The following is a 20,946-nucleotide window of genomic DNA, read 5'->3' on the forward strand; positions in this document are numbered from 1 at the left end:
GATGATTAACCAAGTGAGCCATGACGCTGGCCCCTTTTTTTTATTTTTAATATATATTTTATTTAAGTCATACAAGTTTTATATATTTCTTTATACTGTTATGTGGCCTCTTTTAAGAGTACTAATCCTATTCATGTGGTCTCTAGCTTATTGATTTAATCACATCATATCATCATCATCATCATCATAATCTTGGGAATTAGGATTTAAACATATGCATTTATGGAGGACACAAACATTTAGACGCTAGCAAGCATCCTATATACTTACAATTTAAAGTTCACTTTAAAATACTAAGCAATAAGATTAACTAATATGTGCTTTTGTAAATCCAAATTCTTTAATATCGTTGAGAGGATCATTATCCTAATTTAAATCTATTACATCAAATAAAAGCCAAGGATTTTCTGGAGGGTGATGGGAAATGCTCCAGGCACACAGAGCCAGGAGGAACTGACAAAGCCCCTCAGAGATTCAGACTGAGAACAACGAAAGACATCTAAGCTTGAACTATTTTATTACCCATTTAAGATACATTGCTTTGTTGTCCTGTCTCCTTTCCTTCACTCTTTTGATGCCCAGTCCATTTTCAAGTGTAATTGGTTTAAATTTATGTTTTCTTCTTTCCCTTGATTTTATCTCACCTGCAATCAAAGTGCATTTCATTTGTTGTTGAATGTGCTGCTCAACTTAATGATCAATAGGGACTTGGGCACATATGCACACAACCATCAGAAAAGGAAGAGTACTAAAATATGTTGAGTACCCGTTTTATATCAGGCACTTTACTGGATTCTGTTCTTTTCTTGTTTCCTGAAATCCTCACAGTATCTCTGTCAGAGAATTGTTCAATTCTGCCTTTTACACATGAGTTACCTGAGGCCCCTTTGATCATTTTCTCTGGGATTCTAGATGTGCCAACCAGTAAGGAGTTTACAAATACCCACAAGACTCTGGGCATTAAGAGACTGTTAGAATCAAGGTTTTTCATTGTTTTAATAGCTTTTGTTTCCTTTTTACAAATTACAGCAATTCTTTTCATAAGGTTTTTTGTTTGCCTCTATTCTTGTTTCTCAGGAGAGTAAATTTATTACAGAAGTAGTTTGAGAAGAATGGCTTAAACTAAGTGTTTTTCACAAAATGGATCTTAAAGATATTGAATCATTCTCAATTCTTTCTGAATGTACTGTTCATTGTTGTCAGTCAGGAACCAAGGGTTGACTTCCTATATTAAAGAGGCAGTCAGAGGTGATCTTTCTTTTATTTTTCTAGGCTGGATTCTGTTGTAGTTGCTGTTGATTATTTTCAATATTTTTATAATAACATCATAGATTAAATTGTTAGTGCAGGGAACGCAGAGACCTCATTGTTAGTGAGTTCTCTATTTATACATAAACCTAGAAACTAATCAGAGATAGATTTAATGCAAAGGAAGATATAGGCAATTAAATAAAACAAGATTTCTTGATAGGTCTCATTAGAAATACTAATTTGGAATTAGAACAAAAATTTATTTAAAACTATCTACTAACGAACATGCATGCTTCTAATGTTAATAAGTTATCAATTAGCTAATTTTATAATTTTGCATGGTCTGTCAAACACTGAATTTCCTCAGTAGGAAAATGCTATCCTTTCCTTTTCTGGGGCCCTCAAGGGGAAAAGAAGTAATTACTGTCAATGGTACTTCACTCCCTAAGTGCTGTAAGTAGCAGATCCACTGATTTGTAATTCTAGCCACAGAATCTCTTTTTCAAATTCATTTAGGTAATAACTGAAGGCTGACAGATGCTTATTTAAAAATCATCACTAGAGCATATATTTATATGTATATATTCTTACTGAAAAATCATTGAAACATTTCTTTATGAAAGAATGAAAATTTGAAGTGATAGGGTTGACATTTTTTCATCACTACTTCCAAATTCAGTACAACATATATTTATGTTCCTTAACTGTTAGTCAATTTGAGAGATTTGACTTAGTTTGATAACATCATTTAATATGTTCGCAGATATAATATTGAAAGACCTCAACTACAGCAGTAACAAAATTTTTCTACTTTTTTATTTTTCAATAAGTTTCTTCTAAAGATATATTCAGATGCTTTACAGTGGGTATAAGAAGTCCAAAACTGGAGATAAGAAATATCCTAATACTCAGAGGCACAGGAGTATGGTTCTGCCTAGTCTTCCTCTGGTTTTCATGAATTTGATTCTCCATTCACTGATCATCAAATCATCCAGGAATCCCATGTCTTTGGTCACTTTGACCTAAACCCACTTCTAATTTTAGCTGCCTGAAAATGGCATGTTGGGAGGTAGTAGGTGATGGCTTAAGTACTTGGGGCTCTGTCACCCTTGGGGGAGACCCAGTTTGATTTCTTGCCCCCAGATTTGGCCATGGCCCAGATTCAACTGTTGCAGGCACTTGAGTTGAGAAATCACCCAATAGATTGAAGATATTTCTCTGCCCCCACCCCTGTTCTCTCTCCATCTAAAATAAATAAAATAAAAAATACTATTAGAAAAATTATAGTAACATAAGAAAATATCTAATTTCCATTAATGGTAATGTCATAGACATTACTCTATATTACTGTTGATTTTTCCACATCTATAACTAAAGATAGTTCTCATTTTAACTTATAGGTTGGCAGAGCTAAGGATATCTTTTTGCCCATCCTAGTTCACAGACTACCTCAAATCCTGCTATGGCCCTATTGGGAATAATACAACTACTTCCTAGTAGAAGATGATAAATGAAGTATTATGAACTATAATTTCAAAAGTATCTTGCTTTACTGGTAAGTTTCTGTTGGAGCTTCCTTCTCATGGCTTATCGTGTATTAGAATTTATCATGAATATAAACAGGTCTTGGGAGACAACACATCTTACTGGAGAAGCATTTAATGAATTCCATACTTCAAATCAAGACACCATTTGTTTTAAAGGTAAAGCATTGGATTGTTGAAAACCAAAGGATGGAAATGACAACTCTTTAATAATCAAAAAGCATGCCAGCATTTCTTGTTATTTCTCTCCCACTTTCCGCCTTCCCTGTCAACTTTGTATATGTTTTTGTGGCTTCCCTATTTTTCTCTGTACTTTGTGAATTTTTCCTCCTTCTTTCTAATATGACCTCCCACATGCTGTTTTATTTTTTCCCTTTAATTCAAATAAGCACTGTTTTCAGTGAATCCTTATTCCAAATTTCCTAGAGACAAAATCTAATGAGTCTAATTTGCTATGGAGTCTGCATTTGCAATAACATGGTATCATTTTCTTCCCCTTTTCCTACCATAGATGTTGTCCTAAAAATATAGATCCACCAACATCCAAGCCAGTAAGAAGCAGCCAAATTACCAACCAGGACATGGTATGAAATGACATGATATGGCATTTCATTCCATTTCTTTCCATTCCATTTCTTTCCATTCCATTCCATTTCTTCCAGTGAACCAATGAACATGTGAATACAGTGAATATGCCAGGTTCCATGATAAATTCTGAGAATGAGAAGCTAACTGAGACATGGAAATTTTCTGAAGTATTCAAAGCCAGTATTATACAGAATTACTTACACAGAAGTTACTTGCCTGTAGTACGTGACAAAATCTGAAATGTGATATGAGTTAATTAATAACAAGTTAGAAGAAAAAAAATAACCAAATACTGACTTGTGCAAGACTCTAGGGAAGTTTAACATAAAAGTTAATCCAGCAGCCCTATTGTTGTAAAATACATTAGATTTACTAATTCGAGGCAGCCCCCAATCAATTCATATCAGAATTACCATGGATTCATTTTGTAGTTAAATCATATAGGTAGCTTTCTTAAGATCCAATCTATCAAACTTGAATGCATATGAATCTGGTTACGTGGTAGTGTTCCAGACGTGTAGACTGACACAAATAACATCACATGTTGTCCAAATAATTGACTTTCTAAAAAGATTCCTGTATACATGCATAGAATTCACTTCATAGCCGGCGCCGTGGCTCAATAGGCTAATCCTCCACCTTGCGGCACCGGCACACCGGGTTCTAGTCCCGGTCGGGGCGCCGGATTCTGTCCCGGTTGCCCCTCTTCCAGGCCAGCTCTCTGCTATGGCCAGGGAGTGCAGTGGAGGATGGCCCAGGTGCTTGGGCCCTGCACCCCATGGGAGACCAGGAAAAGCACCTGGATCCTGGCTCCTGCCATCGGATCAGCGCGGTGCGCCGGCTGCAGCGGCGGCCATTGGAGGGTGAACCAACGGCAAAGGAAGACCTTTCTCTCTGTCTCTCTCTCTCACTGTCCACTCTGCCTGTCAAAAAAAAAAAAAAAAAGCATCTTTAAAAAAAAAAAAAAAAGAATTCACTTCATGCGCAGTGTCTCAGTAGCTCCATGATCACTGTAATCCAAATCAATTGGTGAATATTTCCACCTCACAAAATTCCCTGTTGTTTTGTGAACTAGAATCTGTCCCATACAACGCTTAATCCATATTTAGACAGGCAGCACCAGTGGATCATAGGAAAATGGTATGAGTGGAAGCCACTTATATTGTAAGCAAATACACAGGCAAGATCTTGAAAACAAGTCTCTAGCTTATTTTGCATCCTTCCATTAAAAAGTATAGGGTAGGACTACACTGCAATAAAAAACAACTTCCAAATCTCAATGTGTTACAAATTACCATAAACTTGGGCACTTAAAATGCACTCAGTAATTACCTCCCGGCTTTGACAGGCCAGAGGTTAGGGTTCTGGATCTCTGTGCCAGAGGCTCACTCACCAGGCTGTCATCAGTGTGTCAGCTGAGGCTGCAGTTTCATCAGAGCCTTAACTGAAGAAAGGTCTCATCTAAGTGCCGTAGTTTTGTTGGCAACATTTATTTTATTGTGATTGTTGGAGAGAGGCTTGGTTTCGGCTTGAAGCCCTTAAATTCAAGGTCCTTAGATCTTGGAGGCTTCCTTCAGACCACACCACTGGGCTTCTCTAGCATAGACCCGATTTCAGAGCAGCTTACTTCTTCAAGGCAAGTGAAAGGAGCATCTGGTGTTCTTCTTAAGACAAAGTCTTAACATCTGTTGTTCCACTATCACAGATAAGATCTCCCATGGTTTTTGATGAATTCTATTGGTTAGAAACAAATTATAGGCCTGCACTGCAGCTCACTAGGCTAATCCTCTGCCTGCGGCACCGGCACCCGGGTTCTAGTCCCGGTTGGGGCACCGGATTCTGTCCCGGTTGCTCCTCTTCCAGGCCAGCTCTCTACTGTGGCCCAGGAGTGCAGTGGAGGATGGCCCAAGTGCTTGGGCCCTGCACCCACATGGGAGACCAGGAAGCACCTGGCTCCTGGCTTTGGATCGGCACAGCGCACCGACTGTAGCGGCCATTTGGGGAGTGAATCAATGGAAAAGGAAGACCCCCCCCCTCTAACTCTGCCTGTCAAATAAATAAATAAAAAGAAACAAATTACAGTGGAAGTTTTGATATGTACTGACAGACAAGGGACTATGCAGAAAAATGAGCACTAGGAGGTGAACATTATTGGAGGTCCCCTTGGAGTGTGTACATCAGAGCTTTCAAGAGTAAAGGTTTGCTTCTCCATCACTTGCTGTGTACAAATTCCATGGGAAAATCAGGGCTGCAGACTGATAGAGGCTTCATCTTAACATGTCCTTCCTTGATTGTTGCAGTAGTGGGAAGGAATAAAAGAGTTTGTGTACTGAATTTAAACATCTGGCTTAGACGTGACCCCATTACTTCTACTCACATTCCGTTCACCAAAACAAGTTAGGTTTCTATGCCTAAATTCTAAGGGTATAAGGAAATTCAATATGATCATGTAACAGTAAAAGAGAAGGAAATACATGTTAAGCATTATTCCTAACTTGTGTACCTTCTTGGCAGAAGTAGGGGATTGGCCTCAACTCACATCTTAGCACCTGTATTTAACTTCTGGGCCTGCCCCATGTATGCATAAATTCAAATTCCCACTCACTTTCAGCACCATAACCTGTTTATACTTGGTCCCAAAGGGAAGTTAATGTTAATATCTCTCTATCTTTTTTGTGGATTTTGGTCACTAATAGTATAAATTTGGATCTATTAACCTGCTCATACTGTCCACATTTTTATCCTAATAGAGAGTTGGAATGAATTGCTCTCTGGGTTTGATTTTTCAAATTGACTTTAGAATCACTTTGGTGAATGATTTACTTGAAAAATTTCCGTGTGTCTAAAATGTTTCTGGCCTATTCTTTTCCTGTTGGTAGATATTTGGCCTTCAATCCTGGAATATCTTCCCTTTCCAGAATACCAATTCTAGTGTTTTGGACTATTTTATTTGTAAGATAGTTCCACTTGAGGCTTTGAGACCATATGCTGTATCATCACAACTTTATGTCCCCACTCTCAAGACCTGCAGCATCTCAGGAGTTTGTTCTCTCCACAATCTCAAATCCTCTCTATCCCTTAACTATATGCTGCCTTAAATATCTTTCATTTCCAGTAGCTTGCAGCCTTGTAAAAGGATCCCAGTGCCTAATAGGCAACAATGTAGTAGCAATCTGGGTACCAGCAGATTCCTCTGTTACTAGAAGAAATAAGAGAGAGAAACTTAAATGTTTATACAACAGGCTTTTTCTCTCTTTCTAGAAATGATTTCCTTAATCTCTTAAAGCCTGATATATCAGTTAAGCTGTGCTGGAAACAACTTCTACATTTGTTAGAAGTGCTCAGTCTAGTAAGTTCACATACCATTTTCTGTATACTTAGCTTCCCATATAATGACAGTCAGTTGTGTAATTTACAAACTGTGCTCTGACTTTGAGGTATATTCTAATAGCGATTAAGATATATTCTGATCAGTCTGCTCTGTGTCCTTGTTCAATTATTTAGACAAATTCAAGTTTACCCAAGAATATCTACAACCTTGATTGTGTTTAAGGATGAATGATTACTTATGAGATACAGGTGGCCAACACATGCTTGATCACAAGATCCAAGATAGAAGGACTAAAATGAAATTTGAGTGAGCACAGGCCATGAGAGGTATGTCTAAACTTGCTTCAAGTTCACAGCATTTTATTACTTTTATTTTAATACCTTTCTCTTGGCCATCACCTGACTGCACCTGTCCCTTCCATCATAATTTCACTCCTACCACATGAGTGCAAAATCCTGACTGTCACCAGTTATTCACAAAATGTTTTATCATCCAAATTTTGCATGAACTGATAACTTCGTTGCAGATATACAGCACCACACAGCTGGTATCACATGTTCAATCATGGCTATCTTCATCATCCATCACTATTCCCTGGCTCTTGCCCTGCTCATCCTACCCCGGAGGAGGAATCACCAAGTGGTGTTTTCTTCTGTAAAAGACTATGGATTGATTATTTTATACTCTGAGTTCTTGAGGTTTCTATTCGTATTTGAAAAGAGCCTGCATATTAATTTTTGCACACCGATATAGTGTACTTATTAAACAATATTAGAGTGAGAAAAAGTTCTTCTTTATGCTAGGTGTAATTATGTTTTTTATAAAAAAGTATATCGTAGATGAGTTATGTAGTGTAGGCTTTGGGAACACAGAGGAAGGGATGATTGATTCTTTTCTGGAGAATTGGGATAAAGAAATACAAGTGAGAGGCAAATCAGAGCTCTGGCACAGCAGGTGTGAAGGTGATGATTATGATGTATTTAAAGAATGATGAACAAAGGATAGGAGAAAGAGAAGAAGATTAATGTGAAATGCTAGAAAGATAGAAAGAGATGCTGCTTTTACAGATATACATATATCATCCAGGGTCTTCTGAGAGATTTGGCTAAATTGCAGAACTGAGTCATTATCCTTGAAGCTTTTCCTCTACAGAAAATTTCTGCTTCAAGCAGCGAGTGTGAATTTGAAATTTTGTAGAGCAAAGTTACTAAGCAACAAGATGGAAAAGGTTAAGTCAAGAAGCAGTGGCATTTTATGTAATATTTCATAATAGTGCATATTGTATTTAGGACTATGTGATGCATACTAAAGTAACAGAATCTTATATTCTAAGAATTCACTGCAGCTATATGTGATCTTAGTAAGCCAGTAAGAGTTTGCTCAAACATTACTTGACAGCCAATGGTTGTCTTTCCTGTCCTAAGCTTGAATGCATAGATTATATTAGGTGGGATCTAACTGAATTGAAAAAGTACTTCTATTTTCATTTTGGAATTTTGTATATCTTTTTGAAGCTAAAAAATGCAAGGTATTGAAGGTGCATTGACCGCAAGAGTAAGTACTAGAGAAAAGCTGCTTTCTGCCTTCTTTTCTCTTCTATATTACTTTCTTTCTTGCTCCTTTGATCCACAAATGTTTATTGAGTGCTTGCTATGTGCCATGGACTGTGCTAGGTACAGGGAAACAAATTGCAATTGCAGTACTGTGAGATAAATATTCTTAGACAAGTGTTTTTCAGGGGCATGTAAGCAGAAACTTAATCCAGGATTGAAATAAGAGGAAAATATAATCTTGAGTGGAAATTTGAAGGATGAGGGATCTCAATGCATGTTAAGGAGAGGATTTTGAACATTGAAAGAATTATTTACAGTTAGTAGGCATTTAAATAAGTATTATATTTATAAAACTCTAAAAAAAGTATTGAGGTATTGAAATTTTAAGTTCAGTGTACAAGTTTTTGTTTGTTTTTTGTACAGGCAGAGAGGATAGTGAGAGAGAGAGACAGAGAGAAAGGTCTTCCTTTGCCGTTGGTTCACCCTCCAATGGCTGCCACGGCTGGCGCGCTGCGGCCAGCGCACCACGCTGATCCAAAGGCAGGAGCCAGGTGCTTCTCCTGGTCTCCCATGGGGTGCAGGGCCCAAACACTTGGGCCATCCTGCACTGCCTTCCCGGGCCACAGCAGAGAGCTGGCCTGGAAGAGGGGCAACCAGGAAAGAATCCGGCGCCCCAACCAGGACTAGAACTTGGTGTGCCGGCGCTGCTAGGTGGAGGATTAGCCTATTGAGCCGCGGCGCTGGCCTAGGTTTTGAAATAGTATTCAGAAATGTGTTAAAACATCAGTAATTATACTTATTTGTGATTATAAAATTGTATACACTCAAACTGGGCACCCTAAATCCCCATAAGTAATCCGTATAATTTATTATCTTATCAAATGTCCTTAAATATTAAAAATATTGTGAAAAATAGAGCAAGACATGAGGATAATGAGCTCTGGGATATGGACAACACATTTATGTAGAGGATTCATGGAAGGTTTTTCTGATGAAATAACTTCTGAGCAGTGACCAAAAGGAAGTAAAGAAAAGAACATTGAAGGTGATTTAAAAAAAAAAAAAATTCAAGAAGCAGGAACAGTGTGCACAAACATATAGCTATTTAGGCATGTGCAGAGACATGCCTTGTGAATGCAAGTTGAAATTTGAAGATGCATATTGTAATCAGTCCAGTAAACACCAAAAATAAAACAAAGGAGCATAGCTAAAAGGTCAGTGGAAGACATAAAATGGACATAAAAAAAACACTTGAATCAGCACCTCCTGTAGTATGGAATAAAGGTGTGGAAAGAGGAACAAAGGAAAAAAGAGCAACAGGATAAATGACAAATCTGAAGACCATACACTTAAAAAGATGTTTAAATAATTGCATTAAACATACATAGGATAAAGAACCCAATTAAAAGGCCATGATTATCAGGTGAGTTAAAAAAAAAAAAAAAACACAATAATGATCTACATGCTGTTTGCAAAAATGCTTTAAAGAAAAAGACACAGAGATGCCATCAGGGTGAAACTTAAAGAACAGAAATGTTTACATTTCTGCAAACACTGAGCATAAGAAAGTAAACTTCCTGAATAACCATCAGATAAAAAGGTCAAATAATCAAGAAGACACAGTAACCTTCAGTGTGTATGTATCAATTCTAAAACTAAAATTCATTAGTCAGTAATTCTCAGATATAAGGGAGGAACTCTGCAATAATTTATGGAGATTCAAATAACCCTTTTTCAGAAATGAATAGAATGAGTTTGCAACTATCAGTTAATATATGGAAGAATTTAGCACTATCCACCAAGTTAAATGAAATTATCAGAACACTATAATAAAAAAACATATAATACATATTCTCAAATGAATATGGAATTTACATAAATAGACCTCACCTCATTTTATGTAAAAAGATTTAATACATTTCAAAGTTTCAAAACTGTTATGTTATTTGCTCATAAGTAAATTCTCTACCTCTGAACTAGAATTCAGTAGCAATACAAATTTGATAAATTCCCCCAGATACTTGTGAATTAAACACAATGCTTATGAAGAACTTATGTATCAAAGACAAAAACACAAGAGGAATTTACAGCTATTTTGAACAGAATAAAACAGCATGACTGGTACAGAAACAGATGGATAGACCAATGGAACAGCATAGAAACACCAGAAATCAATTCAAACATCTACAGCCAACTTATATTTGATCAAGGATCTAAAACCAATTCCTGGAGCAAGGACAGTCTATTCAATAAATGGTGCTGGGAAAACTGGATTTCCACATGCAGAAGCATGAAGCAAGACCCCTACCTTACACCTTACACAAAAATCCATTGAACATGGATTAAAGACTTAAATCTACAACCCGACGCTATCAAATTATTAGACAACAGTGGAGAAACCCTGCAAGATATAAGCACAGGCAAAGACTTCTTGGAAAAGACCTGAAGGTGCAGGCAGTCAAAGCCAAAATTAACATTTGGGATTGCATCAAATTGAGAAGCTTCTGTACTTTAAAAGAAACAATCAGGATAGTGAAGAGGCAACCAACAGAATGGGAAAAAATATTTGCAAACTATGCAACAGATAAAGGGTTGATAACCAGAATCTACAAAGAAATCAAGAAACTCCACAACATCAAAACAAACAACCCACTTAAGAGATGGGCCAAGGCCCTAAACAGACATTTTTTCCAAAGGGGAAATCCAAATGGCCAACAGACACATGAAAAAATGTTCAGGATCACTAGCAATCAGGGAAATGCAAATCAAAACCACAATGAGATTTCACCTGACCCAGATTAGAATGGCTCCCGTACAGAAATCTACCAACAACAGATGCTGGTGAGGATGAGGGGAAAAAGGCTCACTAATCCACTGTTGGTGGGAATGCAAAGTGGTAAAGCCACTATGGAAGTCAGTCTGGACATTCCTTAGAAACCTGAATATAACCCTACCATACAGCCCAGCCATCCTACTCCTTGGAATTTACCCAAAGGAAATGCAATTGGCAAATAAAAAAAGCTCTCTGCACCTTAATGTTTATTGCAGCTTAATTCACAATAGCTAAGACCTGGAATCAATCTAAATGCCCATCAACAGTAGACTGGATAAAGAAATGATGGGACATGTACTCTATAGAATACTATACAGCAGTCAAAAACAATGAAACCCGGTCATTTGCAACAAGATGGAGGAATCTGGAAATATCATGCTGAGTGAAATGAGCCAGTCCCAAAGGGACAGGTATCATGTGTTCTCCCTGATCAGTGACAACTAACTGAGCACCAAAAAGATAATCTGTTGAAGTGAAATGGACACTATGAGAAACAATGACTTGATCAGCCCTTATCCTGACTGTCGATGAACAACTTAATACTTTATCCCTTTTATTATTTTTTTTGTTCTACTTATTACTATTGGTTGAACTCTTTAATTAACACACTATTATTCTTAGGTGTTTAAATTTAACTGAAAAGTGATCTCTGTTAAATATAAGAGGGATCAAGAAGAAAAGAAAGAAAATTTTCTCTAAAAACAAAATACTAAATCATGGATAAGAAAGGGAACACTAATATGCAAAGACACTCCAGGCTTAAGTGGCTTCAGTAATAAATTTTATTAAATATTTAAGGAAAAAATTTTACCAATATAACACAATGTCTTCAAAAAGTAAAGAAGGAGTAACAGTTTTCAACCTTATAACATTGCAAGAGAAAAAAATGCAGACTAATATTGAATGTAAATGCAAAAAATTCTTAACAACACATAACCAAATAGAAAACAGCAACATATAATAAGATTTGTACATATGGTCAAATAGGTTTTGTCTCTCCTGGGAAAAAATTTGAATTCCTATTCAATGTGGATTCATGTATGGAAATCAATCAATCCACCACATTAACAGATTAATCAGTAAAATCACAGGATAATTAAACAGAGAAAAATCCCAGGATAATATCAATATTACAGAAAAGGTATTTGATAAATTTAATAACAATTTATGATTTAAAAAATTCCCAGCAGCAAACCATGAATAAAAGAAAACTTCAACCTCATATAGAATATCTATGAAAAATGTATAGCTAATATAAAAATTAATGATAAAAAATTACCACCTTTTTGCTTAGATCAGAATAATCCATGGGTTACTCTGTCATTTTTTTTTATTTTTTATTTTTTTCTTTTTTTTGACAGGCAGAGTGGACAGGGAGAGAGAGAGACAGAGAGAAAGGTCTTCCTTTGCCGTTGGTTCACCCTCCAATGGCCGCCGCGGCCAGCGCGCTGCGGCCAGCGCACCACGCTGATCCGATGGCAGGAGCCAGGTACTTCTCCTGGTCTCCCATGGGGTGCAGGGCCCAAGGACTTGGGCCATCCTCCACTGTACTCCCTGGCCACAGTAGAGAGCTGGCCTGGAAGAGGGGCAACCGGGACAGAATCCGGCGCCCCGACCGGGACTAGAACCCGGTGTGCCGGCGCCGCAAGGTCGAGGATTAGCCTAGTGAGCCGCGACACCGGCCATACTCTGTCATTTTTAAAATGCATTTTGCTTTGTATAATTTTTATTTGCATCAGAGTTTTATACATTTCATTAATATGCATTAATTTTACATACTTATAGTGTAGAGTATATTTCATGACATACAGCATATACTAATCAAATCACCATAATTAACATTTCCATCTTCTTATCATTTCTTTGTATTTGGAGCCTTCAAGTACCTTTCTTCTAGTGCTTCATAATGTAAATGATAGCTTATTGTGAACTATAGTCACCCAGATATTCTGTGGGGCAATGGAACACATTTCTTCTACTCAACTGTGTTTTGGTACTCATTATTTAACCTTACTCTATCCACTTCTCCTTTGTTCCTTTTTCTCAATGTTTCATTAGAGTCCAACAATGTAATGAAGCAAGAAAAATTATTGAGAGAGTCAGGAATTTGGGCTAGAGGTTAAAATGCCTCTGTCCCATATTAGAATGCTTGGGTTTGAGACCTGGCTTTACTCCCCATTCCAAGTTCTGCCAATTTATACTCTGGGAGGTAGTAGGTGACAGTTCAAATAGTAGGGTTCTTCGTCCCCATATAGGAGATATGGTTGAGTTCCTGGCTCCAGCTTTGGCTTCACCCAGGCCTGGCCATAGAAGGCATTTAGGGAGTGAACCAGCAGTTGAGAGAATTTCTTTCTCTCTCTCTGCTTCACACACACACACACACACAAAGTAATGTTTTTGAAAAAAGAAATGAGAAATCATTTGTGAGAAAGATGAAATAACATTTTCATTATCAAACTGTATAAAACATGCAAAGGAACCTCTAAAAATACTATGAAATAGTAAAAGAATTTTGTGGATATTACAATACAAAATCAATATATAATAATTACTCTTAATTAAAATTTAAAAGAACATAAAGAAATAAGATAAATATTCCCTTTATGATAACACAAAATGTTTATCAATAAGTCCAATGGAAGATATTTAAGAACTCAACAGTATAGACAAGAACAAGGATGAAAATGATTAAAATTCTAAGTAATAGAAAATATTTTTAAGTCTCATGGGTTGAAGGGGCCGGCGCTGTGGCACAGTGGGTTAACGCCCTGGCCTGAAGCACCAGCATCCCATATGGGTGCCCGTTCTGGTCCCAGCTGCTCCTCTTCCGATCTAGCTCTCTGCTATGGCCTGGGAAAACAGTATTAGATGGCCCAAGTCCTTGGGCCCCTGCACCCATGTAGGGTACTCGGAGGAGGCTCCTGACTTCGAATCAGTGCAGCTCTGGCCGTTGTGGCCATCTGGGGAGTGAACCATCGGATGGAAGACCTCTCTCTCTCTCTGCCTCTCCTCTTTCTGTGTAACTCTGACTTTCAAATAAATAAATAAATCCTTTAAAAAAAGTCTCATGGGTTGGAATAATCCATATTGTTAGGAAAGTAATTCTGTCCCAGTTAGTTTAAAATTTTATGATATTCAATAAAACTACAATAAAGAGAGAAGTTTTTTTTTTTAATAAAAAACAACAGGCATATTTTAAAGACTATAGAATCACTATGTTTCTAAATTTGTATTTCTGAAATGCATGAAGTTTGTATACCTTAAATAAAAGATTTCTGGGGAAAATAAAGGCTATATGTAAAAAAAAATGACATAAACCAACCAAGTAATCTTGAAATAAAGTGAAGGGTGGCATTTTGTGCAGCAGTTAAGACTAGGGTTGCCTACATCTCATATTGGAATGCCTGATTTGAATCCTGGCTCCTATACTTCTGATTCAGCTTCCTGCTAATGAGCACCCTCAGAGGCAGCAGATTATGGCTCAAGTAACTTTTTTCCTGCTACACCTGTGGGCAACTTGAATTGCGTTCCAGACTCGTGGCATTGTCCTTGCCCATCCCTGACTGTCTTGAGCATTTGGGTAGTGAACCAGGAGATGGAAGATCTCTGACTCTTTGTGTGTCTCTCTGTCTCTGTATCTCCAACTTTCAAACAAAATTAATTTTTTTTAAAAAAAGGAAAGAAAAAATATGGCACATGGCTAATGAGAGTGCAAAAATGTTGGAACTCTTACTTTAGTACACTTAAAAAGTATTTATTTCCTACTTTAAATCTATGCAATCAAGCCAGTGTAGTACTATTGAAAGCACAAATATATCAAAATAGAAAGCTGATAGTCTAGGAATGGAACAAATATTATGAAATCAAATGACTGTTGGCAAAAGTACTAAAGTAATATAAAGGGAAACAGAAATTCTTCATCAAGTGTTGCTTGATCAGTTGGATAGGAGACAACAAACCAAAACTAAACCAAACAAAATCAGAAGTAAAAAGTAAACATCAACCTTCATCTTAGTTACACACAGAAATCAATTTGAATTACATCATATACTGAAACATTAAAGTTAAAACTATAATGCTTTGAACATCCACATGCAGAAAAAGTGAATCTAGACACAGACCATATACTCTTCACAAACATTAACTAATAAGAGACTAGAGATTTAAATGTAAAACTATAAAACTCTTAGAAAGTAACCTAGGAGAAAATCTATGATAATGTATTTGGTGATGATCATTTTGATTTAATATTAAATGCATAGCTTATTAAAGAAAGAATTGATTAGCTGGACATAATTTTTAAAATTCAAACTTGGACTCTCCAACAGGCATTGTCAAGAAAATGAAAAGACAAGATACAGAGTAGGACAAATGTTTCCAAAAACAAAAATAATAAAGGATTGTTATCTAAAATATACAAAGAATTTTTAAAACTCAACAAAAGAAAATAAACAGTGAGTTTGCTTCCTAAAGCATATATTCATCTTTACTTCATCATTCTCAAACTTTCTGTATGTATCCCCATCACTACAGAACATAATTTGACCATCTGGAAGTGATGGCAAGATGGCTGAATAGGAAAAAGACATGCTGATTTTGACCAGGGGAAGATAGCAGAAGAAAAGTTGAGGAAGTGCGTACCCAGGGGAGAGTTGGAGAGAAGAAATTCTACAGAAAGAAGAGGGATGCTGTGGAGCAATATGGAAAGTGCCGATGCACAGCAGTGAGCAGAGAGACCTCCCATAGCACCTGCAGATGGGGGTCATGGAGGAGATGCCAGCTTCTGAATGTGATATGAGAACAGACTGTGGCATTCCATTCCACTGATGATATTGCTTGTGAGGGAACCTTGTGGACAACACTGACTTTAAGTCTAGCCTGGAGTCCTAGTGGGGGCAGGGTACTCACATAATCTAGTGGAGGAAAAGCACATTTCTTTCTCTCCACACCCCCACAAGAATGCCTGGCAAATGGTGGGGAGCAGGTGCCATCTTGACACCGTAGAGGCTGTAGTGGTCCTCACATGACCAGGGGATTTCACCAAAGGGGAAAAAAATTGTATTTCCCACTGAAATTGAGTCTTGCTGGGAGGTTTGACAGGGGGCTTAGCATCCACTTAGGACTGTGAGGTGCACTCATCCTCTCAACCTATCACAGGCTCAGGATCTCAAACTGCCATTGCAGTGCACTCACAGACAACAGCTGTGGAACATCTCTGCTTTCTCTGGGATGCATCAGTCTTATGGGGCTGAGAGCAGAACTTCTGTACCCCATGACTGTAGGAGACTTGCATGCTATGACTGTGGGAAATCTGTGACTTCATGATAGTGTATGAGGTGTAGCTGGGTGACTGGACAATCACTGTGTCTGGTGTCAGAGACTCAGAGCTCCCTGAATGCCTGGAGTGGATAATTGCAGAGTGTTCCATGCTCACACTGAGGACTGCATAGATCCTTTATGTGTTTCATGCACCAGTGTGGATGGAGGTGGTACACACTGTGGGCCAGCCCCAGGCATTGATCACCTTGGAAGAGAGGAGGTGAGGTTATGAATACACCAACAGGCATTATCATACCCTACCCCCTGCTGACAATAGTGATTTACCATAACCAATTTGGGTGTTACTCTGGATCCTCACCCCACACGTGAGCCCTGGCCAGAGCTCCCTGACCTCACCCAACACATGCCTCTAGGTATTCATTGAAGGAGCAGGCACTCTACTAAGCCACTCCAACTAAGCCATAGTTCAAAGATAAAACCCATCAAAGAGAAAAATCACAAGTGTTTCCACAAATGCCTAAAACTAAATGCACAAGTAGAAGAAACAGAAACAAGGAAGACACATGACTCCCCAAAATGAACACAACAATTCAATATTAGAAGTGAAGATGAGGAGATTGATTGAATGCCTGAAAATGATCAAAAGAATGACCATAAAATTATTCTGAAACACAGAGGAACAAATTCATGAGTTAAAAAAAATCCATACGTGATATGAATGAAAATTTTGCTGAGAGACTGAGATATTGAAGAGAATTCAAACTGGAATATTAAAAATGAAGATTCAATATGTCAGTTAGAAAATACAATGGAAAGCCTCAACAACAGACTTAGTGTGGCAGAAGAAAGATTATCTGAGTTAGAAGACAGATCCTCAGAAATATGTCAGTCACACAAACCAACAAAACCGAGAAAATGAGAAAAACTGAAAATAGTGTTCAGGATTTATAGGATACTATCAACTGACCAAACATATATGTCTTAGGAGTTCCTGAAGGTGTGGCAAGAGAGAACAGAGTACAAGGCATATTCAGAAAAATAACATCAGAAAACGTCCCTAATTTGGAGAAAGGGATATTCAAGTACAGGAAGCACATAGAATGCCACACAAAAGTGATCAGAAAAATCATCACTAAGACATATTAGAATAAAATTTTCAACAATAAAGCATAAAGATAAGATTCTAAAATTGCATGAGAGACATGCCAGATTATCTTCAGAGGATCCTCAATTAGATTAACAGCTGTATTCTCATCAGAAACTCTACAAACTAGGAGAGAATAGAAAGATATAGTCCAAGTCCTAAAAAAAAATGACAACAGAATAAAGTAATCATCAAAGCTCTCATTTTAAATGAAGATGAAATAAAAAACTTCCAAAACAATCAAAAATTTTAAGAATTTGTCACCACTTGTTCAACTTTACAAGTGATTCTTAAGGATGTACTACTCACAGAAACAGAGAATAAATGTCATCATTATGAAAGAATTTGAGGCAGAAAATCTCCCAGTAAAAATGCAAAGGAAACCCAAATCAAACAATATGAGTTTTTGGGGAAAAATGGTAAGACCAAATTATTATTTATCAATAATAAACTTGAATATAAATGGCCTAAATTTATCAATTAAAGGATATAGACTGGCTGAATGGATTAAATGCAAAACCCATCTATTGAGGCCTGTAAGAAACAACTCACCAACAAAGATACAAGCAAACTAGAAGCAAAAGCATGGAAAAAGATATGCCATGTAATGGAAAGCAAAAATGAGCAGGTGTGGCCATCCTATCAGACAAAATAGACTTTAACACAAAAAGTCTAAAGTACGCAATAAAAAGTATTAAGTGATCAATTCAACAGGAAGATGTGACTATAATAAATATATTTGCACCTAATGCCAGGAACCCAGGTTATTTAAAAAAATTGTAATGTATGAAAAGGGAGACATAGACTACTATGCAATAGTAATGGGGTCTTCAACACACCACTTTCATCAATGGACGATCAAGTAGACAGAAAATCCAAAAAGAAACAACACAGCTAATCTACACTATGAACCAAATCGACATAACTGATATCAACAGAACATTTTATCCCACAGTTGATGAATATATATTTTAACAAAAGATTTATTTATTTAATTGAAAGAAGAGCCACAGAGAGGCAAAGGCAGAAAGAGAGAGAGAGCACACAAAAGCGAAAGCAAACACATTCTTCCATCTGCTGGTTCACTCCCAAATGGCTGCAATAGCCATGGCTGGGCTGATTGGAAACTAGGAGCCAGGAGCTTTTTATGGGTCTCCCATGTGGGTACTTTCTCCCATTGCTGGTGGGAATCCAAAATGATGTAGCCACTTCTTGAAGACAGTTTGGTGGATTCTGATAAAATTATGATACTTTTACCATGTGATCCATTAGTCACACTTCTTGGTATTTCCTCAAATGAGCTGAAAGCATGCCCACATAAAAGCCTGCACATTGATGTTTATAGTATCTTTATTTGTTATTAACATTTGAGGGAGAAAGATGCCCTGTAGTTGGTGAGTGGTTAAATAAATTGTGCTTCAATAAGGCAATGGGATATCATTCAGCACAATAAATTATGTGGTATAGAACCATGAAAATTATCAACTCTAGAATATTCATAAATTTCAAAGCAAAAAGTGGTAACTTTACAAGGGGGAATTATGTTTGACACTACTTTAAGCAAATGGTCAGTGTTAACATCACTAGCAGTACGTGTCAACATTCTTTACCCTCTGAAAGAATATATTGAAAAGGTTACCTGTGGTATCTTTGTTAATAAAGCATAACCTTAATTTCCTAATAAGAAACATTAAATAAAATTTCAATGAATTCTGAAAAATATGTGACTAGTAATCCATGGAATTTCAAGGTAAGGCCGGACCCATGAACTCTCAGAGATGGGAGATTAAGGAGCCATGACAATGAGTGCAATGTGAGTTCCTTGATTACATCTTTTAGCAGGAATGTGATATTGATGGGGAAAATGAGATCTGAATGAGTTTTATTTTGGTTTTATGTTATGAAATCAAATTTTTTTTCTCTGTTTTGGTGAATGTTCTCTGGTTGTGTATGATGTGACATAGGAAAATTTGGTGAAAGATACATGGGAACTTTCTGTTCTACTTGTCCAACTCTTTTGTATGTTTGAAATTAACTCAAAAGAAAATTTTAAACAAAACAACGTTTATCAAAACTAAAAACTTACATCAAAGTCACTCCTCCATATAAATGAGTTCACATATCCTTTGTCTTTCAGTACATACGAATTCCATAATGCATTTGCCTATTTTTGAGACAGTTTAATGTCTGCTATATCTGTAGTCTGTTTTGAGGAAAGCAGGCAAGTGGAGTTCACTGTGTGTAATGTTGCTGTGGTTTGTCTCATGTGATACATGACCTTGTAAACTTACTTAAACATGTAATATTTGAATGTTTTTCTTCTTTTTCATTGGGTAAAATATTTCGTTCCCTTTTGTCACTCTAATGTTGTTTCTCCATAATAAAAACATTTACTCAATGAAATCAACAGTGTTTTGGATTATACTAGTATCCATTTAAACACCTGCATTTTAAGAAAGGATTTTTTTATGAGAATGATAATAAAAATATTTAACAAAAAGAAACTCTAAGTCTTCAATTTCATGTAACAGTGAACTAAAGGGCAAATTACCCAGAGAGGAGCTGGAAATTGGTTGTTGGACCCTGTCATCAAATTGTGCAGTTGCCTTCCCTTCCTTAGCAGTCTGGGCTGAGTTTAGATAATTTTGACAATATTTAAGAATTTTTTTTAAAAACTCTATAGTTCTAACAAAAACTCCATTTGGCATGCTGTATTTTCCCTCGGACCGTAATGATTTATGAGAATCATTGAGACAGTACTCTTAATAGCCCTAATAGGATACATCAGAAATCTCACAATGCTAACTCAAAATAGCAGAAAATAAAACCACAAATCAAGTGGAATTAACAAAGCAAACCTAGTACCAGTGAATGTAGCCATTAAGTAAACTTCCTTCTGGACCAAGAACAGATGCAACATTTTTAGTAAACACTTTTAACAGTGCCCTTGAGTAAATGTTATTTGATTTGCAAGGTCACATCTTCAGAATGTTATTTAAAGATGTACAATGTTTATTCATTTTCATGTTTCCTCTGCCATTCTCAGTAGTGTCAACTAATGATCAAATATGTCCATTATCTTTTTCTTGTAGCTGTTTTTCAACCAGGGAAATAAAAATACTGTGCTAAAGTTGGAGATAAATTTTCACCCCGTGTTAACAAGGCTATAAACTGCTTGTTTACTCAGTGATTTTCACTGTTGATAAATATGTTTTTCTGTCAAATGTTGGTAGCAATGTTTCCCTTGTCATTAATAGCTATGTTGAAATATCTTGTACCTAAAGGACATGCAATAATACTGATACTTTGTGTTCATTTTTTTTTTTAAATCAGTCTCCCTTGAGAAAGACCTACCATCACTGTGGAATAAGCATGCTACATTACCTGCCTGCTGGCCACTAGGGAACAGTTTAATGAACTGC

At 36.8% G+C, this 20,946-nt stretch overlaps 1 long non-coding RNA gene across 1 annotated transcript in view; it reads left to right on the top strand.

Annotated features, from left to right (window-relative positions):
- The window catches only part of LOC103347702 (uncharacterized), a 465,331-nt gene extending 462,535 nt beyond the window's left edge, over positions 1-2,796 (top strand). The window contains exon 5 of the long non-coding RNA XR_016230483.1: positions 2,652-2,796. This is a non-coding gene — a long non-coding RNA (uncharacterized LOC103347702). The remainder of the gene's footprint in view (positions 1-2,651) is intronic.
- Positions 2,797-20,946: the final 18,150 nt, after the last annotated feature.

The sequence above is a fragment of the Oryctolagus cuniculus genome, chromosome 2 (genome assembly GCF_051225735.1).
Source record: "Oryctolagus cuniculus isolate XC-2025 breed Fujian yellow rabbit chromosome 2, ASM5122573v1, whole genome shotgun sequence".
NCBI classification, from domain to species: Eukaryota; Metazoa; Chordata; class Mammalia; order Lagomorpha; family Leporidae; genus Oryctolagus; species Oryctolagus cuniculus.